Source organism: Dermochelys coriacea, chromosome 3 (genome assembly GCF_009764565.3).
Source record: "Dermochelys coriacea isolate rDerCor1 chromosome 3, rDerCor1.pri.v4, whole genome shotgun sequence".
Classification (NCBI taxonomy): domain Eukaryota; kingdom Metazoa; phylum Chordata; order Testudines; family Dermochelyidae; genus Dermochelys; species Dermochelys coriacea.
In genome coordinates, this window is record NC_050070.1 from 114,462,474 (window position 1) to 114,485,786 (window position 23,313).

At 41.7% G+C, this 23,313-nt stretch overlaps 1 protein-coding gene across 3 annotated transcripts in view; it reads left to right on the plus strand.

Annotated features, from left to right (window-relative positions):
- UST (uronyl 2-sulfotransferase) overlaps positions 1–23,313 on the plus strand; it is a 344,421-nt gene that overhangs the window by 310,170 nt on the left and 10,938 nt on the right. The window lies entirely within an intron of this gene.

Here is a 23,313-nt window from a genome sequence, read left to right on the forward strand (position 1 = left end):
GAGGTTACCAGTAGACTTCCTCAGGGATCGGTTTTGGGACCAATCTTATTTAATCTTTTTATTACTGACCTTGGCACAAAAAGTGGGAGTGTGCTAATAAAGTTTGCAGATGATACAAAGCTGGGAGGTATTTCCAATTCAGAGAAGGATCGGGATATTATACAGGAGGATCTGGATAACCTTGTAAACTGGAGTAATAGTAATAGGATGAAATTTAATAGTGAGAAGTGTAAGGTTATGTATTTAGGGATTAATAACAAGAATTTTAGTTATAAGTTGGGGACGCATCAATTAGAAGTAACGGAAGAGGAGAAGGACCTTGGAGTATTGGTTGATCATAGGATGACTATGAGCTGCCAATGTGATATGGCTGTGAAAAAAGCTAATGCGGTTTTGGGATGCATCAGGAGAGGCATTTCCAGTAGGGATAAGGAGGTTTTAGTACCATTATCCAAGGCACTGGTGAGACCTCACCTAGAATACTGTGTGCAGTTCTGGTCTCCCATGTTTAAAAAGGATGAATTCAATCTGGAGCAGGTACAGAGAAGGGCTACTAGGATGATCCGAGGAATGGAAAACTTGTCTTATGAAAGGAGACTTAAGGAGCTTGGCTTGTTTAGCCTAACTAAAAGAAGGTTGAGGGGAGATATGATTGCTCTCTATAAATATAGCAGAGGGATAAATACAGGAGAGGGAGAGGAATTATTTCAACTCAGCACCAATGTGGACACAAGAACAAATGGGTATAAACTGGCCACAAGGAAGTTTAGACTTGAAATTAGATGAAGGTTTCTAACCATCAGAGGAGTGAAGTTTTGGAATAGTCTTCCAAGGGAAGCAGTGGGGGCAAAAGATCTATCTGGTTTTAAGATTCTACTCAATAAGTTTATGGAGGAGATGGTATGATGGGATAATGGGATTTTGGTAAGTAATTGATCTTTAAATATTCAGGGTAAATAGGACTAATCCCCTGAGATGGGATATTAGATGGATGGGATCTGAGTTACCCAGGAAAGAATTTTCTGTAGTATCTGACTGGTGAATCTTGCCCATATGCTCAGGGTTTAGCTGATCGCCATATTTGGGGTTGGGAAGGAATTTTCCTCCAGGGCAGATTGGAGAGGCCCTGGAGGTTTTTCGCCTTCCTCTGTAGCATGGGGCATGGGTCACTTGAGGGAGGCTTCTCTGCTCCTTGAAGTCTTTAAACCACGATTTGAGGACTTCAATAGTTCAGACATAGGTAAGGTTTTTCGTAGGAGTGGGTGAGTGAGATTCTGTGGCCTGCGCTGTGCAGGAGGTCGGACTAGATTTTCAGAATGGTCCCTTCTGACCTTAGTATCTATGAATCTATGAATCTAGGAGTGGGTACAGGAGGAGATGAGGGCAGACATTCACATTATCTACATTAATTAACCAATCATATACAATCCTCTGGGCCCAATATCTCCTGATCAGGGTCCTAATGTGGTAGGCACTGCAAATGGAAAGATGGTCTCTAGGCCAAAGAGCTTAGAGACTGGATCTGTGATGAGAGATGACAAGGTGGATACAATAGATGGGGGGAGCTCAAGGCAACTGTGAGATAATTATTGTTTAATAAGCAGGGAGCACCACACATCGCCTCCCAAGGTGTAATTACAACAGTGTAATCCTGGAAGCAGCTAGCTGTGAGATTCTGGAAGTATTCTGGCTGTGTGAGCTTAATGAAGCTGAGAGCACATCTCCCTCTGTGTTTCCTACAGTGTGGAACATTGCTGGTATATAATAAATAATAATACGTGTTTACAAAAGAGAAGCAGCGTTGTCTAGGATTCGATCCCCACTTTTCTTTTAATGACTTGCCAATGACAGCTTTGTTTAAAGTTTTTTCCTCCTCCTCATCTCCATCCTTTCCCCAGCTCCTAAATGGTGCCAAAGACAGCCATTGTGCTGATTCATATTTCCCAGTGGAAGGATTTCTCTTCCCTTTACCCCTGCCCTTGTTTGCACACTGCTGGGGTTTCAGCATTTAAGTGAAGAACTCGTACTCCACAAAAAGGCAATCCAAGCTTTCAAGGAACACATCTGTTCGTTACCTCTTGATGGTCCAATATCCTGTTTTTGATAAATCTTTTCCACAATATGAGGCAGAGATGCTTTTACTTATTAGGGGGGGAACAAAAATTGTCTTCAGTGCAATGGTTAAGAGGTGAGCATCTTCCTGTGCTCCTCAGATTTCTTCCATTTCCTGTATAGATTCATTTTCCAAAATAAATAACTGGTTGGAGGAGAATTTACAAGAGTTGCAACAAACAAACAAGTACTTAAACTTGAGATGCGATCTCAGTTTCTCTAGTCAATCCTCTCAGAGCTTTCACTTTCAAAATCAGGAGCAGACGTACATTTCAATTAACAAAATGCAGTGACCTCTCTCTTCTGATCCAGCATTCTGGAGAATTCTCGCCCTCCCAGCTGTGTATGAAGATATGGAACACTTTAAAATGGCTTCTCCTCTAGGAAAATGTGTGCACCTATTTTTGCTCATTAAAGTACTTAGGACAGTAGTCATGAAGGGAAAAGGCTCTTTGTTGGCCCCTGGACAGGTATGGCACAGTCAGTAGTGTTGAGTTAAGAGGCGGTTGGTTTTGTGGTGTCATTGTCATTTTAAATACGTTGTCATGAATCCAAAAGGTTTTAATGTTTTGATTTGCACTAGGGGGAGCCCTAACCACAACAATCATTTAAAATAGGCTGTCGAGGCTTTAAAGCTCTTCTACATATCGTCCCTGCTGCAGTTTGTTTATTCACCTGCAGCGCTTTATGTAAAGAATACGAATATACACAGTTATAAAACCAAAATATGTATTTTTCCAGAAAAGACAATGAAAACATAGGTGACATGGAAGATCTTTATCTGTGGTGCATTGTGATCATGAACATGATATAAAACTGATGAATTAACACACACAGGATTAACCTACAGTGCCTATGGCAAATCAAGTTATTATTATGATGAGGAACAATAAAGGGGTTTGGTTGTGGTCTTGAGAGCTACTTGCGGAAGGACAGAATATCTGTCCTACCCAGGAGTTCACTGTGAGGGATGCAAAAGATCTTAAACCTATGAATTTAATCTATTTTCCAAGGGAGTGTGTGTATGACGAGAGTCACCAGGAAGGGCAAGGCAGAGCAAGGGGGAATGGAATGTAAAATGGGAAGGAAGGACTGGCAGCAGTCAAGAGTTCAGGGAAAGGAGATTAGAGCAGGGAGCTTCTGTGAAATGGGGGACCTAGCAAAAGAAAAAGCTGGGAGTGGGCTTTTCTATGGAGATCACTGTAAGGACAAGCTTTCTGGATGGGTCGGGAATGGAAAAAGAGTCTTGATGCAAAATGAAAATACACCATTTGTTTTAAAAACTCAATGAAGGGAAAGGAACTAAATTAAAAATCTTGGACAAAGCCCTTTCCATGGTGGGGCTTTGCTGAACCAATTTAAAAACTGCCAAACTGCCTTCAAACTGATTTTGGCAATAATGATAAATGATCCTTTTGCATGGGTATCACTGTCAAGCTGCAGATCTCAAAGTCCTTAGAAAACACTAATGGATTAAGCCCCATCATTCTCCTGTGAGATAGATCTATATCGTTATCCCACTTTTCCATGGAGAAGTTAAGTCCATGGCATGACACAGGTAGAAATATAACGTAGATCTCCTCCCAGGCCTGTGTGTTTGCCAGAGAACCACGCCCAACACCACGCTAAATGATCTACCCTCTCTCAGGATCCCCCTTGGGATTATACTGGGGACCACTAATAGGTTTTCAAGCCTTTCATACTGAGGTCACAGGTTCCAATTTAGCTATTTTCACCAAGACTAAATGCAGAGATTTGAACCCTGGGACAGAAGGAGTGGGTGGTTTAAACCTTGGGCCTCTCTCCAAGGGAAAGCCATTGCTAACTTACAGCTGTCTCATGCGCTATGGAATAGGATGGTCAAGGGTGGTCCATTCAGGATAGTGAAAAGAAATATACAGTCATTGATTGATTTAGCTGGGGATTGGTCCTGCTTTGAGCAGGGGGTTGGACTAGATGACCTCCTGAGGTCCCTTCCAACCCTGATAGTCTATGATTCATAGCTGTCATTCTTGCTGGCAATTTCAGTAAGAAAGGCTGTGAAGTGTGCAATGGCTGGATGGTCACTTAGCCTGCGTGGAAGCATGTCATCAGGAAAGCTTGGAGAATCTTGTGCTACCACTGCCAACGCCGTGTCTGTTCTGTACACAAGGAGAGAGTTTCCTTCTCCATTGCTGCCGGGCACCTTTCACTATAAATTGAGAAGGGGAGAGAGCTTCCATTATTTGATTAGCCTTCTCTCACTCACCTCCCAAGCCTTTTCCCTGTCTTTCCCATATCCCCAAACCACCTCCTCCCTCCTCTGTTCCTCCTCCTCCTCCTTTTGTTTGCCCTCCCTGATTCCCCCTCCTCTAGCATTTCCTCCTCTCTTAGCCCTCCACCTGTCTCACTTGTATACTACTTTTTGTCTCTTACCCACTTGACGCTCTCCAGTACATTCTAAACTGAGCTGGGCCTCAGATGATGCATGCTGTGCCCGAATCAAATGGCAAAGCCTCTCCTTTCTTGGGCAGAGAAGATAGTCTGCACTGTAATACTCTGCTGATTCATTTAACTGCTTTGAATATGAAGTGACTTGAAACGGGCGTTTCCTTTATTCTTAAAAGTTGATTAGACTTTCATATAAGAAGCAAACATCAGTATGTTTCAGCCTGTGGTACAGGTAGAAAGCAAGTGCACAGAGATGCATGTGTGATTGCTTTACAAATAACCCTGGAAGTGAGACAGCCATCCCTTCTGGGTCTGGGGAGACCTACAACATTAACTCTTTAAGCACCTTACCACATAATTCTATATAAAGCATGTCTTTACACTGTGTTATGTAAAGTATTATTGACAGCTGGCCCACAAAAAATTATTGTGTGTTTTATTGACCGTCTAGTGACATGAACAGTTTTCTGCAAGATGATATTGTTAAATGGAGGAATTAGAACTTGTTTTTTTCAGTTGTTCATCTCTTAGATCCTTTCACTGCGTGACCACAGGCAAAGGTAAAAAGATAAACTAGGCTTTAGTAACCATGACCCGTGCTGGCTGAAATTATGCATCTATCTGTGATATTGATGAGCCTTCACTTGTTCTGTGTTCCTTCTAGGTCACTTTCAAGAGAAAATTTAATTTTGTCCCAGCTGACTGCAGCAGACAAAATGCTGATTATAATAAGCATATAAGTTTCATATTTACAGGGAAAATTAAGCTTCCACTAAATAGCCCTTATTTTTATATATATGTATAAACACATATAAGCATTAGGCTTGCAATCGTACCCCTTGATGATATGCTAGGAATGAGCTTTCAGGGTGGTTGCATTAGCCAGCTTCTTTCCCTCCTCAATTACCTTTACTTGCTCTAAACAGCGGGCACAATGTGAGGAAAATTACAGAACAAATTTCTTGTTAAATCTAACAAAATTATATGAGTTATATAGCTACAAAACCCACAAAGGATCAAAAATGCAGAAGAGTCACACTATATACACATCATAACAAAAGGGAAAACACTTCCAAAATAATTGTTATTCATCAAACACAGGGGACTGGACTAGATGACGTCTCGAGGTCCCTTCCAGTCCTATGATTCTAAGACTGATTTCTAGTATTTAAATAACACCATTTCACAGTAGCATCTCATAGGGCCCGATCCAACTCCCATTGACTTTGTTGAGACTTGCATTGGTTGCTTAAAGACATGGATCACCTTTGAGATGTCCTCTGATCTCTTCAAACATGGGAGAATTTTCATTTCTTCAGTTCCCTTCCTTTATGTAGGAAGAAGTTTAACTAAAGACTCAAACCTCTTTTAGGTTGTTCTGGATGGCCTAGCTTTTCTCTCTTCATTCCTTCCACCTCCTGGGGAGTCAGAACAGCCAGGTGCCCTCTTGGTATGACTTCCATCTCCAAAGTCCACATGCTGAGTAAAAGTAAGCAGATGCCTTTCTCTGTGGCTTCCATCTCCAACCTGAACTTGGTGCAGTCACACTCTCTGATTTAAAAATGTCTGGAATGTGGATCCATGTGCTACTCTGGAACTGACTTCTCTTCAGATTCGACAGCACCCAGCTTGGATGCTCTTTGTCAGAAAGATATGGAGGTAGTTTTAAATTATATGGAGCCAAGGGAAAGAGAATCTTGCAGCTGTTTCAAGTCCTTGGGTGAGGAAGTTCAAAAGAATAAAAGAATTATCATTAGCTCTTTCACATGGCTGATTAGTGCAATGGAATGTCAGATTCAGCAAGGAAAGGTTGCTTATCAAGCTGCAGATTTATTAAATGTGTTCCAGATTTACATTGCTTCATTCAAGTTTAACGGAACTGTAATACTTAATACACCCTACAGCAATTTAATCCTCCCTTTTACAAATCATTGGAAAATTTAAAATAGAAAAATATGTCCAGGCTTAACTGTATGAAGAAGTGGAACTCTGTGTAAAAACAGAAAAAAAGGAATGCATGGTTAAAGTAGAATAGTAGCATCTTAACCTATAGAGTATTCTGCTGATTTATTAATATATATACACTCATAAGCAGTCTCAGAAAAGAACTGACAGAAATAATTTATAACAATTTCCCAGCATCACAGCTAGAAATTGGTATCATGTGGCAAGCATCACATAACGTCCACAAATTCCTCATCAAGAACCCTGGCCATTTTAGCTATACTCAAGGGTTTTGTGTATAATACAGAGTAGCTGTGGGTTTGCTTGCTCTTTGTTTTGAGGAATTGGACAGGTTCCAGTGTAACGCTGACAGACCCCGGCCCCGGGCCGTCGGCAGGCAGGATTAAACTGGCAACCTCTGGCACTTAGTGCATGAGCCTCTATCGCATGAGCTAAAAGCCAACTGCCTTTTATCCGAGGCTGTAGAGCAGATCTCTCTCTCTCTCTCTCTCTCTCTCTCTCTCTCTCTCTCTCACCACACGCAGAAGGTATCTGGGTTACCTTAGCAACGGTCAATACTCCTTGTAAAGAGAGAGGAAGTATTGCTGACAAACTTCTGACTGGCAATTGTTGCTACAATAAAGAGATTTCAATTAAGAATAGGTAAAACATTATGAAATTCATGTTTGGGAGATGGGGCACAGAGAGAGACAAGCTCATGAAGTTATTACCTGTGGTACGCTCACATTCCCCAAAGTAAATGCATGTGCAGTTATATAAACATACATATGTTTATTCTGGTATCCTATATAACCACTCATCTGGTATTCTGTGTGCACAGGATGGGCACTAGCTTGCCTCAGTTTAAACATATTGGATGTCATTCAGATTTTGAGAGGATTTGGGGGGTGAGTGGGTGGACACAGTTGTGTAATAGCAATCCATACCATTTAAGAAAAATTAGGAAAAACAGCTTATTTTCAAATTTTAAAAGGTTTAACCCTCTTACGGCATTATTTCTAACAAACCAGTTAGTTACAGTAGGCAAATATACTAAGGTTAACTAGGGTGACCAGAGGGCAAGTATGAAAAATTGGGAGAGTGTGTGGGGGGTAATAGGTGTCCATGTAAGAAAAAGCCCCGAATATCGGGACTGTCCCTATAAAATCAGGACATCTGGTCACACTAAGGTTAACTGTACTGAAGCTGAGGAGAGGAATAAAGACCACATCTATGACCACAATCCACAGATGTTGAGAAAGTGCAGCAGCTAGGCTGATGACTGAGTTACTGTACTGTCTGAGGACACACACGCTGTTTTGAGCTGTTCATAGGGCAGACTTGGAGAGCAGGAGAGTGAGTCATGCCCACCTGGGGCCATTCTACCAAACTCTGATGATAGGTGTCATAAATGCTTGTAATAATAAATAATATAATAGCAGCAGCTAGCAAAGGCCCATCAACATGATATTGTGGTGCCAATAATAATAGTAAACTGCCATATCATGACTGGCCGGATAACCTGTAATATCGCAGTTCAACCAATATGTTCATATTGAGACAGAGTCTTACTTAGTAGGCAATACCGCTTGACATTCTTCATCTGCACATCTCATGGTCCCTTATCAAAATAGGTCAGTGTCACTACCTCCATTTTACAGATGGGGAAAATGAGACACAGACAGATTACGTGATTTGCCAAAATTCACACACTGAGGTAGGAACAATGCTGGGAATAGAACCCAGGTCTTCTAATCTTGTGCCTTATTCATCAGACTGTTCTACAGATACTAATGTATGCTGATTGACCCTATGTAATTTTATTATAACAATTTTATTGTAGTAGCATCAATGTAACACTTTCCATATTACTTTCACTCAAGTTGCAGGGATGTGTGATGTTTTCATACTTCCAAATTCAAGAGGGCACATGTTAAAATCTGTGGTAGTAATTGTGCCTCTGTCAGAAGTTAAAAATAACATTACTTTGGTCTGTTAATGGAAGGAATTTGTGCTGAAAGGAGTTGGTTTTTTTTAATGTTTATTAGCATTGATACGGGAAATAAAGTTTGACAGTTACTGGACAGAAAAGCAGCTAATGCTGAGTAAAGTTAGTGTCAAGTTCTCTAGCTTCTGAGAACAATATTGTTATCCAGACAACTGTACCCTACTGAACTGTTTAGCAGAGATTGATACAATTTAATTAATTTTAGAAATAGAGGGATTAGCTCTTGATGTATTGAGAATTGAACTAAACCAGCTTAAAAGGCCCACCGATGAAACAGGCAAATACTTAATGGTGTACAGAATGTGAAGAATTTACCCTCAAAAATTCCTTTCATGTGCCACATTTCAGTAAGGTGTATCCTAAGATGATTGTCCAAGTAAGTTCTGCTGTCCATTTTCCACCAGCCATTAATGGTCCATTCAGAGGGCAGCTGCTGGTGTCCAGAATGGGAGTGGCAAAATGTACAGGAGGGAAAGCAGCACTGATCGTGTTCATTGTGGGATGGGCAACCAGCTAAAAGAGAAGGGGAAAAGTGAGTGGAGGGAGGAACATAGAACGTATGGGAAAGATGGGAGAAAAAGCTGTATTGGTCATGCTCACTCTGAGGTGTTACCAGCTAGTAGGCAGAAGTGGCTGCTACTGTACATCACTGCCTGTGTCATTGTAAATGTATAGTGAATCTATTCTATTCTAGCATGACATAAGGAAGAAGTGGCACACAGTTATTCAAGGAGTTTATCTTAATGGCTTTCTATAGAACATTAACAGTAGGTTCTAAAACTTTTGCTTCTATTATCTTGCTAAATAGCCAATGATTTTGACCTCAGATGAAGTTAAAAGTTTCCCACACAATATATCAGACAGCTACATATTGAAGAGTGATGGCCTATTAATGTCAGTGTTTTAACTTTCTCTGAAATGAAGAAACAAGACTGAGTTCACTCTCTTAATTCACCATAGAGCTTTGAAAAACCACCAACAAAAGCCACTTGAGAGAACAGGGCATGGCTTCTCTAACTGGTGTCTAGCAGCCATGAAGAATAATCTGGGGAAACAAGATTATGATAACAAACAAACAAACAGTGTTGTAGGAGTCTGAAAGGGGGAATCGCATATCTCAGGTGTATTGAGGTGGATAATCTGAATATCTCCATTTTTGGTGTCCTTTCCAACAAATTTCTAATAAATCAATTTAGTTTACTTAACATGAGAAGCAGCTTTACTGACATGTATATATTGGATACTCTTGTATGTGTATCTGGATGATGCAGCATTAACAGACAACCAGTATCTCTGCAGTTCAAGTAAAGGTTTTTTTTATTCTAACAGTGTTTAAATGAGAACAAGTCATGGTACATTTTCCAGCACAGTATTTACAAGATAAGTCTTGTTGTTTGTTGCCTAGCAAAAAAACAAGAAACTAATGAAACTGAGGTTGCATCTCACAACTACGTTTACATTATTGCTTAAATCATTCCTTGGTTGTTTTTTTTAAAGTGGTGATGGGTCTCCTGCATAGAGGTTAGATTAGATGTGAACCCACTAACTGTTGTGGAGTTATTTTATTTCTAAATCTTGTACTCCTATGAGTCTGAGTGTCGTTTGTGTTTGGGATCAGAGTGATCATAGCTGAAGCTAGTTGCTCTTCTGTTCCCATAGAGAAGAGAGTATCTGGGTCTTTCCAGAACTAAAGTACATTTTGCACATGAAGAGTTATGTGAAATTTGAGGTACAGTGATATAGTTATTGTGACCCATGCCTGATATAGTTTTACAAATCGTCAACAGGAAGGATTGGAGGAATATCTTTCTTTTAAGCTACCATAAGACATGGGATTGTGAAGCAGGAGAATATTGTAATCTTCAACAATTGGGTGCATCCATCCATCCATTTAGCAGAATGTAGCCTGGATGGACGCAGGTAGTAGAGGTTTGGGATTTTGTTCTATGGGAAGAAGGTGTGTTGTTAACCTTGGCAAAATCTGTGTTGTTGTTGTTGACATAGGGTTTTGTGTTAAGTGTTTAAGAGTAGTTATTTAACAGTGCTATGTAATAACTATGAAGATCATTTAGAATAACAAACCATGATGATATTAACTTCAACACCACAAGCCAGGTAGTCATCACTGAGTTTAACTGCCTTGACCAAGATTTGGATATGTTCCACGCAGCAGAGTACTTGTCTGTCTGCTGGTGAGCTTGGTGTCTTGAATTTTTCTCTAACTATTTTAAGTAGGCAGTGGTGTGTCTGTGAAGAGTAAGGTGGGGGAAAGGCGTTTAAGTTGCTAAAATCTTTACAAAAGTCTTTTAATCCTGTTTGAGAGAGAGCTAGCTAAATTTACAGTGGCCTGAAAGCCAGTTTCTACACATGGTGTGTTAAATTTCTTGGCAAAGTAAGGCTCTTGGGTATGATATCTTGGAATAACTATTTGTTCATGTTGAGTCAGCAACATTCATAAAAAACATTCAAAATATATTTGATTGGGATTTCAAGTGTTGGTGGCTCCAGTCTGAAAATCGCATGTGATTTTTTTCTGGTCCTTTTCTCATTTGAAACCAATTCTAAGGAAAAGATTATTTCCTCTGGATTTGTAAGGAAACAGAAAGACCTCCAACAAGACCCTAAGAGAAGACAATTCTTTTGCTGAGAGATAGCGACTGAGTCTATGCACCTCTCATCTCTCTGGTTTACTCCCTCATCCCCACACCTCCCAACCAGCAGTAGCCTCTTTCCCTACTACTTTTATCATAAACCGAGGGTAAAATCATGACCCCGTTGAAATTAATGGGAAACTCTCATTGACTTCAGTGAGGCCAGGATTTCACCCAGAGAGAAGGAAAATGTGGTGACATTACTTACACAGAGCCATACCGTGAGTGACGGGTAGAGCAGGAGATAAGAATTCAGGCATTCTGATCCCATGTGGCCTATCCTAAGCACTACTCACCACATTTTCTCCCAGAGCAAATGGCTAAAGATTTGGCAGATTCACAAGCATGAATGTGGCAAAAAAGGAGAAGGGCTTATATTACTATAAGCAGCTTCTATTACTATGCAGACATGTGAGAGGTAGCTACAGAGGTCATAGAATCATAGAATATGAGGGTTGGAAGGGACCTCAGGAGGTCATCTAGTCCAATCCTCTGCTCAAAGCAGGACCAATCCCCAATTTTTGCCCCAAATCCCTATATGCCCCCTCAAGGATTGAACTCTCAACCCTGGGTTTAGCAGGCCAATGCTCCCCATAAAAAGTCAAAAGGTCATACTTAATTTTAATATGCAGACAAATCCATACACCATGCCTCTCAGATTTCAGGTTAAGAACGTAAGAATGGCCATGCTGGGTTGAACCATTGGTCTATCTAGCCCAGTATCCTGTCTTCTGACAGCAGTCAGTGCCAAATGCTTCAGAGGGAATGAACAGAACAGGGCAATTTCAAGTGATCCATCCGATTTCATCAGATGTTTTCAGAGAACTATCCACAATGGCTCCAGGATCTGTTTCTTGAGTGGTAACAGCTAATTTAGACCTCATCATTTTGTATGAATAGCTGGAATTATGTTTTCCAATGTGCATGACTTTGCATTTATCAACATTGAATTTCATCTGCCATTTTGTTGTCTAGTCATCCAGTTTTGTGAGCTCCCTTTGTAACTTTTCTAAGTCAGCTTTGGACTTAACTGTTTTGAGTAATTTTGTACCATCTGCAAACTTTGCCACCTCACTGTTTACCCCTTTCTCCCTGTCATTTATGGATCTGTGCTTGTCCCAGTACATATCCTTGGGGGACCCCCATCTACCTCTCTAGAAAAATGACCATTTATTCCTACCCTTTGTTTCCTATCTTTTAACCAGTTACTGATCTATGTGAAAAGAAAAGGAGTACCCGTGGCACCTTAGAGACTAACAAATTTATTAGAGCATAAGCTTTCGTGAGCTACAGCTCACTTCATCAGATGCATTTGGTGGAAAAAGCAGAGGAGAGCATCCGATGAAGTGAGCTGTAGCTCACGAAAGCTTATGCTCTAATAAATTTGTTAGTCTCTAAGGTGCCACGGGTACTCCTTTTCTTTTTGCGAATACAGACTAACACGGCTGCTACTCTGAAACCTGATCTATGTGAGTAGATCTTCTCCCATGACTGCTTATTTTGCTTAAGAGCCTTTGGTGAGGGATATTTTCAAAGGCTTTCTGAAAATCTAAATACACTATCACCCTTGTCCACATGCTCATTGACCCCTTCAAAAAATTCTAATAGATTGGTGAGGCATGATTTTCCTTTACAAAACCATGTTGATTCTTCCCCAGTATATCACATTCATCTGTGTCAGGGACCAGACCAGCTGGGACTAGTTGTTGGCCTGCTCCCTGACTAACTGCGCTACTAGGCAACCAGTGAGCTCAGCTGCAATGCCTTGGAACTGACAGAGCAGCCATAGCCCCTGACTGGTTGCTCGTTTAGCAGCCCAATTATAAGCCTGGCCCTCAGAGTATATCAATGGCTGCTCACCATGTACCACACCTGCAGCTGTGCAGGCCCTTGTTCCAGTTCCTCCTCCAGCCCCTGCTTCCCTCTGGCTTGAATCCTTGGCTTTGCTTCTGGTTTGTGACTCTGATCCTCCAATTCTGTCATTTGACTTCAGTATCTCCAGTACTGATCCCCGACTCCAATTCTGGCTTATAACTCTCGTTTACCCTGTGGCTTTGGCATTAGGCTTCTGTCCCTCCTGCACTGATGCTTGGCTCATTTTTTGGACTCTGCCCACTCTGGACCTAGCTCTAACTGGTAGACTGAACTTTCATTTCTTCCACTCTAAACCCGACTGCCCCATAACCCCTTTGGTTGCAGTCTGTGTGTCTGATAAGTCGGTTCTTTATTATAGTTTCGATTTATTTGTCTCGTACTAAAGTTAGGCTTACTGGCCTGTAATTGCAAGGATTGCGTGTGGTGCCTTTTTAAAAAAATTGGCCTTATATTAGCTATCCTCCAGTCATCTGGTACAGAGGTGATTTAAGTGATAGGTTACATACCACACTTAGTAGCTCTGCAATTTCATATTTGAGCTCCTTCAGAACTCTTGGGTGAATAGCATCTGGTCCTGATGACTCACTACTGTTTAATTTGTCAGTCTGTTCCAAAACCACCTCTACTGACACCTCAATCTGGGACAGTTCCTCAAGTTGGCTCAGGAGTGGAAAATCCCTCACATCCTCTGCAGCGAAGACTGATGCAAAGGATTCATTTGGATTCTCCACTATGACCTTGTTGTCTCTGAGTGCTTCTTTAGTACCTTGATCCTCTAGGGGCCCCACAGATTGTTTAGCAAACTTTTTGCTTCTGATGTACTTTTAAAAAAAAATGTTGCTGTTAATTTTGTGTCTTTTACTTGTTGCTTTTCAAAAAATGTTGGCCTGCCTTATACTTGACATGCCAGTTTGTGCTCCTTTTTATTTTCCTCAGTAGAATTTGACTTCCAATTTTTAAAGTATTTATTTTTGCCTCTAACCACCTCTTTTACTATGTTTATCCATGGGGGCATTTTTTTGGGTTGTCTTATTGTTTTTGTTTGTTTGGAGTATATATTTAGTTTGTCTCTGTTGTGTTTTAAAATAATTTCCATGCAGCTTGCAGGCTTCACTATTGTGACTGTTCCTGTTTATTTCTGTTCAACTAGCTTCCTCATTTTTGTGTAGTTCCCCTTTTAGAAACTAAATGCTACTGTGGGGGGGTTTCTTTGGTATTTCCCAAAGGATGATAAATTTAATTATATTTTGGTTGCTATTACTTATATGCACCTCTTGGAACAGATCCTGTGTGCCACTTAGGACAAAATCAAGAATTGCTTCTCCCCTCGTGGGTTCCAGGACTACCTGCTCCAAGAAGCAGTCATTAATGGTGTCTAGAAATGTTATCTCTACATCCCATCCTAAGGTGACACTTATCCAGTCAATATGGGGATAGTTGAAATCCCCCATTATTATTGGGTTTTCTGTTTTTTTGTAGCGTCTCTAATCTCCCTGAGCATTTCATAGTCACCATCACCATGCTGGTCAGGTGGTGGGTAGTATATTCCTACTGCTATACTCTTATTGTTCATTTCAAATTCATGGAATTTCTATCCCTAGAGATTCTGTGGTACAGTTTGATTCATTTAAGATTTTTAGTATATTTAACTCTTTCTTTCACATTTGGTATCACTCACCCACTAGTGCAACCTATTCTGTCATTCCTATGTATTTTGTATCCTGGTATTACCATGGCCCACAGATTATCATCATTCCACCAAGTTTCTGTGATGCCTATTATATCAATATCCTCATTTAATTCAAGGCACTCAAGTTCACCCACCTTAGTATTTAGTCTTATAGTATTTGTATACCAGCACTTACAAAATGTATCAGTATTTAGTTGTCTGCCTTCATGTGATGTCATTGAATGGGACTCTTTTTCATTTGACTGCTTTCTCTTCAGTTCCTGTCTGTACTCTACCAACATCTATCCTCTCCTCCTTTACTAGAATATAGAGAATCCTTTTTAATAAATCATCTCCTAAGGTATGTCTCTGTCCAAGCTGTATGCTCCTCCACACCTGTTGGCTTTTCCCCAGCCCTTAGCTTAAATACTCCTCCATGACCTTTTACATTTTACATGGCAGCAATCTGGTTCCGTTTCAGTTTAGGTGGAGCCCATCCTTCCTGTGTAGGATCCCCTCTTTCCCAAAAGGTTTCTCAGTTCCTAATAAACCTAAACCCCTCCTCCCAACACCTTCATCTCATTCACACATTGAAACCATGAAATTCTGCCTGTCTAACTGGCCCTGCATGTGGACCTCGAAGCATTTCAGAGAACGCTGCCATGGAGTCCTGCTTCATCTTACAAACAAAAAAATGGAGTTTGGAACACTCATTTTGTCTTTGAGAAGAATGACACCCCAAAGGAGCATGGCCTGTCTGCTGGGGACAAGGCCAGCTCTCAGTAGCTATGTGTGCTGCTGTCTGCAGCACAGAACAGCCAAAGATAGTGCTGCTCCTTTACAAAGGAGAAGAGACATGTGCTCTGTCATGTGGTGCAACTGTTCTTACCAGCCATCTTTCCCTATACCAGCAGGAGGGCTTTGTTAGGTAACTATTGGGTGACATTACTCCACTCCACCACATACCCTCCCAGAGCAGCTCCTACTAGTAAGGGTAGGACTTAACCCAAAGCATTTTAAGATTTTTATTTCTGTTCATATATCTTCTCTCTCTGGGCTTTCCAATTTCTTTCCTCTCTCTCTCTCTCTCAGGACATGCAGCTTGTAAGCAAGAGAAATAAGGAGAAAGTTCAGGCTGTTTTCAGATTGTCTTATCTGGGAAATTCTGAATAGGTGAGGACCCTAAATTGCAACTCAGTTAAGGCCAGCCACTCATGAAGCCCCAGTGAAAATAAATTCCAGGGGACTGGCCCACATGGGGTACGAGATGGGAGAGGTTTTAAGATTTTGACAGGAATTTGCACTAACAAAAAGAAAGCTTTAGGATTACATTTCAAAGAAAATATTCCCAGTCCAGACACATCCTCCGTTTGCTGTCACAGTGGAAGTAAGAGCTCAGTGGGATTGGGGGGGGAAGGCTTCTTCCATACACAACAGAGGAATACTAAGTCTGGAATGTCTGAAAAATCTTGTCAAATAATTAATAATTTGACCATGTACTACTGTAAGTGTTCTAAAGTCTGGCACCACTTATCATAAAATAAACCCCCGCAAAAATGGGATGTGCTGTAAAAATGGCAGAAGGGAGCATGTGATACAAACTTCTCTGAAAAAATACCCTGCCTCCTTACATTTTAATTAGTAAGATATCTGAGAATCTACAGCTGGAATAGGTCTTTAAGTGGCATGATCAAACACTGACATTCATCCACTTGTGCTTCTAAGGCCATCATGGAACTGGAAGGCAAAAGCCAAATTCCCATGATCAGCTAATAAAGCCATGGAGCATATGGTATCCTTGAATAAAATCACCATTTCTTTCACTCCTTTTTTAAGTACAGCCCACTCACACATTTCACATACCTGTTGAGCAATCACTTTGGGATGAGGTTAAACAGTTTGTAGCATAGCTGCTAGTTTGCAGACCAAGCTCTAGGGTTAGAGAAACTTGAGACATAAAACAGGATTCTGTCCTGAGGCATGAAAGATAGATGAAGAGGGTAACTCAAGATCTTGAACAATCTACCTTCTGTTACAATACAAATAGTTTTCTTAGGGTATTACTGTGAGGTCTTAGCATGACCAAGCAGATGAACTCTCAGTACTGTGTGTTCAAACACAGCCTCAGGACATCTTAAAAAATTTACTGAGTTTTTAATTAATGCAGCAGAAACTTTCAGCTATCAGGCAGAATATTTGGTGTAGATGCAGATTACCATTAATGGCTCGAGTGAACAGTAAAATGTTCTGATATATACTCCACAACTTTATTACACACCATTGATCTCAAAGGGAAATTCTAGATATGGGGATACATGGCAGGATATGCCCTGATGGACTCCAACATTTAAAATATATGTTGTTGCTAGCTATTTGGGGCAGAAGGATAAGCACAGGGCAAGTGTTTTTTGGGGGTGGGGTGGTTTATATTCTGATTTCAATATAATTAAACTTTACCTCAAACTAGCATTTTAAAGTGAAAACCGATATTGAATCCGTGTGTGTGTCCCCTATATTGTTTAGAAATTCTTTAGTGGAGATTTTCTGAACCTGCAAGTTTGTAACAAAATCACGCTTGAGGCTCTATTAGCAGAAGGAGATTTGGAAAGGGGAAGAAAAGATCTAGTTGAAAGGTTTGATTCTGCAAGCTGCTGGGTATTTCTTGAGAGTTTCTATTGACTTTAATGGGAATTGAAGATGTTCAGAAATGGGTCCCTAAGTGTGTGCATCTTTTCTTTGATACAAGTTGATTTCTGGGAATATTCCGACCAATCACACAGTATCCAAAGAAAGAGATTGGCTAGTTAGTAGCTCAATCAAGGCATGGATTTTCCTAGATCTGCTCCTTTCCTTGCTCCAGGATATTTTTTAAGCTGAACCCATAAAGCATTTAGCGTTATGAACATTACGTGGCACAGCAGTGATACTGTAGAACTATGTGTGTGGAGTTCCAACACATACAAAATATCTATATTTATATAGAAAATAAAAATGATCCAGACGAGGGCAAAACTGATGCCACCGCACATACAGATGTTTGACTGCCATTTCCATTAAGCAGCTACTTTTTTGAAGTTCCCTAGGACCATTCTGTCTTTCAGCTGAAAGAATTTAGGGGCTGAGTCTCATCCTGACCTGTTTGACACCCACAGAACTCCATTGAATTCCATGATATTATTCCTGATTTACCCTGGTGTAAGTGAAAGCAGAATTAGGACCATATTTTCTAATTCTAAACCTGGACAAGAAGTGAATGGCAGCAGATAAACTAAAATACATCATTTAAATCAAAGTCCACCATATGGATCAGCTAGGCCCATGGTTCTTCCTTGGGGAATTTGAGCTGTTGCATGGGTCCAGGGAGTGAAAAGCAAACTGAAAACAGACCCAGCTGTCTCCCATTGGCAACAGCAGATTCAAATAACAACATTAAATGTGCTTTTCCCCCCAAGAGCTGTTGCTGAACTTTTGTCTCGGTTTAACAGAAACAGTAGATCACTTCAAATGAGGTGTACTTGAACCGGTGGCCAAATGAATAACTTTTACAAGTGGCAGATGGCTGCAGGTTGTTCCAAGGCATTGATTTCAGCAGTGGTGCTGGCAAACATTACCACCCAAACACCACGCTCATAGTCCAGAGGGGTATCCTGTGTTATTTAACTTGAATAGTGGGCTCCATAGGCAGAACACGTTCTTGAGCTTAGCTCCCTCTTGCCTGTCAGCCTGTTTTGACTGTGTGCCAAACCTTTCTGATCTTATCTGCAGCTATCTGCCTTCTTTGGAAAGGTTTGGAGATCTGCTATTCCTTAACATGAAAGGGAATGCATTAATCTGATTGGCACTCTGGATAACGTTTACTATTTGCTGATTTCACACTAAGCCAGGCTACTTAAAAAAAAAAAATGCCATAAGAAAGTTCAAGCATGTGTATGAAAAAGGGTTCCCTTTGGCAGCTCTTAGTATGTGAACTCTGTGACCCAGGCTGCTGATGTGAAGTTCTAAAAGAGCAATAAATTAGAACCAGTCCAGGGTTATTGGGCCAGGGTCCCGCTACTCCTCTGAGCATTTCCATTCCAACTCATTGATAACATAGTTTCACAGTGTAGCCATTCAGAAAACATGGGGCCAAATTCTTGACTGGTGCAATGGAGTTACACCAGCAGAGAGTTTGGCTTATAGTGCAGAGATGCCAGTTCCACTGAGTCTCCTGGTCTGTAAATTAGCATTGATTCTACACAAGGGCTGATCAGGTGATATGGGAGAAAGACCCATTATTGAGTAAGCACTGACAGAGTGCTTCAGGGTGTACAAATCCCAAATAAAGACGTGGCCAAATTCACAGGTGAGCCTAAGGCTACCTCTACGCTATGAGCTAGGGATGTGACTCCCAGCTTGCATCCACGCTAGCGCTCATCAAGGTCACATGCTAAAAATAGTGCAGCGGCGAGTGACACTATAAGCTAGCCATGCCAAGTACATACCCACTGCACCGTTAGCCCATGCGGCCACTGCCCATCCTATCCACTATTTTTAGCATGCTGGCTCAATGAGAGTATGTCTGTGTGAGCTGGAAATCACAGACCTAGCTCATAGCATAGCCATGTTCTGAGAAGTTCAGTGGGAGGCTAAATTCATGTAACTTACATTTTCTTCCAGTCCCTGTCCCCACCCCTCCCCAGGCATTTTGCGTGTTAAACAAACAGACTCCATTGGGTCCTGCCTGCACTTGGGAGATTTTCTAAAAAATTCCCACAGTTGCTGACATCAGTTCAGTTCCAGCTATATGGTTTCCCAACATAGACAACATGACCTAAAAGCCTCTTAAGATATGTCGACACTGCAATTAAACATCCGTGTCTGGCCTGTGCCAATTCACTCAGGCTAAGGAGCTGTTTAACTGTGGTGTAGACTTTTGGGCTCTAGGACCCTGCGAGATGGGAGAGTTATAGAACTTGGGCTGCAGCCCAAGCCCAAAAGTCTACACTGCAATTAAACATCCTCTTAGCCCCAGCCCTGTGAGCTTGAGTCAGCTGGCACGGGCCAGGTGTGGGTGTTTAATTGAACTCTCAGATGCTGTCTACACTAGTCAACCCAGCGCTAGCAACATCCCTGCTTAAGACCTTGATCCTTCAGAGATCTGCCTGTGCAGGCTTTTCTGCCCTTGCAGGGTCCCCTTGATTTCCAATTGGATGTTACACGGGAGGATCACTGTGCAGGATTGAAATCGATAGCATATTTGCCCTGTTTCAGTCACAGTGTGGACAGCTCTTGTCTATCTGGTATATGAAGATTGCTCAGAATCTTTTTTTATTTAGCCTCACAGCACTCCTGTGACATGGACAGTGCCATTATCCCCATTCGACAGAGGGAGAACTGAGGCACTGCTAGACTAGAGCTAGAATCACCAAGAAAGTTAGGCACCTAGAAAATTACTGGGATTCATAGAGCCTGAGTTGGCCATCTAGGTTCCCTATACAGCAAATGCGGGGAGAGAGCCGCCTCGGAATTGGTCTCTCAAAAGCCAGCATGCTCAAAGGTAGGCAGTGGGAGATACTAGGAAGAGGGGTATGTGCTAAGCCCTGCTCCTCTCCCAAGGATGATACCCAAGTCTAGGCTGCAGGGGAAGCACCTTCCTCTACTTGAGCATCTCAGCTGCAAACCCTCTCTTGGCATTAGGCGCCTATGCTGTTCTAGCAAGAGGATTCAGAGGGAAATCTCCCCCGCACTTTTAGCTCAGTGGTTAGGCTACTCACCTGAGATGTGAGAGTTCAAGTCCATCTTCCACCAGCTGGTGCTCTAACCATTGGGTTACAGAGTCACTGGGCCAAAAAGAGGAGCAAGTGTGATAGACTATGTAGCCTAGTGGTTAGAGCGCTCATGGGTGGTGACAAAGCCCAGTTCAAATCCCTTCTTTGCCTGGAGTGGAGGGGGAACTTGAACTAGGGAGTCTCCCACATCCCGAGTGAGTTCTCTAACCACTGGGCTCAAAGTTGTGAGGAAGGTCCTCCCCCCTCGCCCCTACCCCACCCAGCATATTGTGTAAGCTCACCTCTAGGGTCCCGATCCAGTAGGCAATGTCTGAGCACATTTACCAGATTGGGCCCTACGGTGAGTTAGGCCAAGGAACACTTCCCCTGCTTCAGATATTGTTCTGGGGCTCAGGCATCTCATGCTCAGAAGCAGAAATATACATACTTAGGGAATTTTGACTACAAAATTTAGGCACCAAGCAAGTTTAGGTCCCCACAGCATGCAGCGACCACTGAAGGGGGGGCTATGTGAATCTCAGTGGGGTCTGAGTCTGAGATTTTGTCTAAAGTGGCTGCTAGGTGCCTAAGTCCTTATGAATCTAGCCCTAAGTGACCTGCTCAAGATTCTGGCAGCCCTCCCACAGAGGGCCTCGCAGGAGAGGAGATCAATTTAAATCATGCTGGGCAACTTAATAACTAAATAAAATAATATATGAGGAGGGCTTTGTCGCCAGCATTTCAATGATCAGCAGCACATGACATGCTGACTACTGAAATTGGGAGGGAGGTGCAAAATCCAGTTGCAAAAACTGAGCCATTTGAAATCTTATGCTTAACTAACTTTTTGCCTTTGTGTTTTGTGTTCAGACTTAAGCTCTTACATGTGTTTAGTCAAGCGCAAAGCATCCCTTGTATCTGAAACTGCTCCCTCTGTAATTAGAAATGGTCTTGGATCCAAGCATCCTCAGATTGGGAAAAATGTGACATGGAATCTAAATTTCATAACTGGTCTTGGCTAACTTTTAATGGCATGCTTTCTCATGACATTTAGATCTGGATTCAAATCTGAGCCCCACCTGCTCTTCGCAAAATTTCAGTGCAGGTTCCACATTTTGCAGCTTGGGTCCATCTCTTTCAAGGGTATGGGGACCTCAAAAAACACACTGGTGATATCAAGCCAGGAATGTGGTTGCTCACTTCCATTGAAACAGAGCTTGGTTCATAATAATAGCTGATGGAAGGTCAGTATGTACATATTTAATTACTGGAAAACTATCTGAATAGCCTAGATTCAGAATGCTAATGTGTTCAGACTCCCCTTCTCCTTTAATGGTTTAAAGTGCTAAAACGCTGCTGCGGTGCTGACCTCCCTACACTGCTTATTAGATCAGATATCAAGTAGGAATATTAAACTCTGAAAAGACAGCAGTAGTATGTTGTCCAAAACCATGGTCAACTCCCTTCTCTCTCAGAACACACCTTTCCAGCCAGGACAATGATAGATTCTCATTCTCATGCTCCTTTCCCTGCCCATCTAAAATCAAGTGAATTCAATTTATAAAAAAAATAAGTCCTAAACTCTGTGGAAGTCTGAGCACCCTAGGGGGTTGGCAAATTCACACTAATTCCCATTGTGCTGGGTGCAATTTACATTACTTTCCTTTAGTTCTGTATTGGGGTGGAGGGAGCAGGGAAAGGGGTTGTTTGGGAACCGGGGGGTTGTAATCATTCTTCTTCTTGTCAAAGACAGACGGTTCTGCAATGCTGCCCTTGCTTCTGTTTCATTAGAAATATTTTCATCAGTGAAAAGAGCTTTTCCTGATTCTGAAAGTCAGAGGAGGGCACAAGCCACAAAAATTTGGCTCTGGATTTCGAACCCTTCAGTATATAGGTTTATAGCTAAGATTTTGGACTCTGAAGCTCCCCTAATTTAGGGGTGTTCAGATGCAGAGTTCTGGTTTGGATCTCTCTCTCTGTAACGGAAATGTGGCATCTGCTAAGGTGAAAGACTGCTTTCTTCTCCTCACGAAGTCCCACCTTTTCATAGCAGTAACTCAGAACAATGAGAAGATGACAACGCCACAGTTGTCACTCCTTGCAAGCTAGCAGAACCATTATTTTTCACCTGGTTCAGTCCAGGTGGATCTTTCTATAGATAGATTCTTACTGTTCAGAAGTTGGAGAAAGAGATGCATGTATCCTTTAGAATTGTAAGTATATTTAGAATAAAACATTTGAAATTTGTTCCCCCTTTTCTTCACTATCCGAACCTGAGTCCATCATTTGTCTCTATATATTTGTCCATTACAAGGGATGTTGTCAATACAATGAAGTCTAGAAATTGATTTACCTTAAAGATGACATCGTGAAATAGGGCTTGGATTATTGTAGCTCCACAGGAGATAGAATACATGCATAAGTTTGGAACGCAGTGATGGGAAAGGGTTGGATGGAGGCAAAATTATATGTGCTGCTGCCACGAATATGCGATTTTAATTAAAAAAGAAGAAACCACCACCACTTAGGAACACTATTTAAAGGAGGTCTAGGTCCAGATTTTGTAGCTTGTGCCCACCTTTAATTTTCAGCATTACGACAAGATCTTTTCTCCTGGCATTGTGGGAAGATCCACCACTTATTCATCAGAGTACAAAAGAGCCTCCAATTTCCCCTTTGGCTAAGACAAGCAGTCTTTGAATCCCATTGAAATCAATTCTGGGTCATTCGGGCCTGCACAACTCGTAAAGCAGCAAGGGCCATTTACTCCAAAGAAAACAGTTGAGGGCCGAAACTCCGCAGAAACACTTCCCACCCACCCATCCCCCCCGCCAGGGCCGCCCAGCCCTGCGGAAACAACCCCTCACCCAGTGCTGC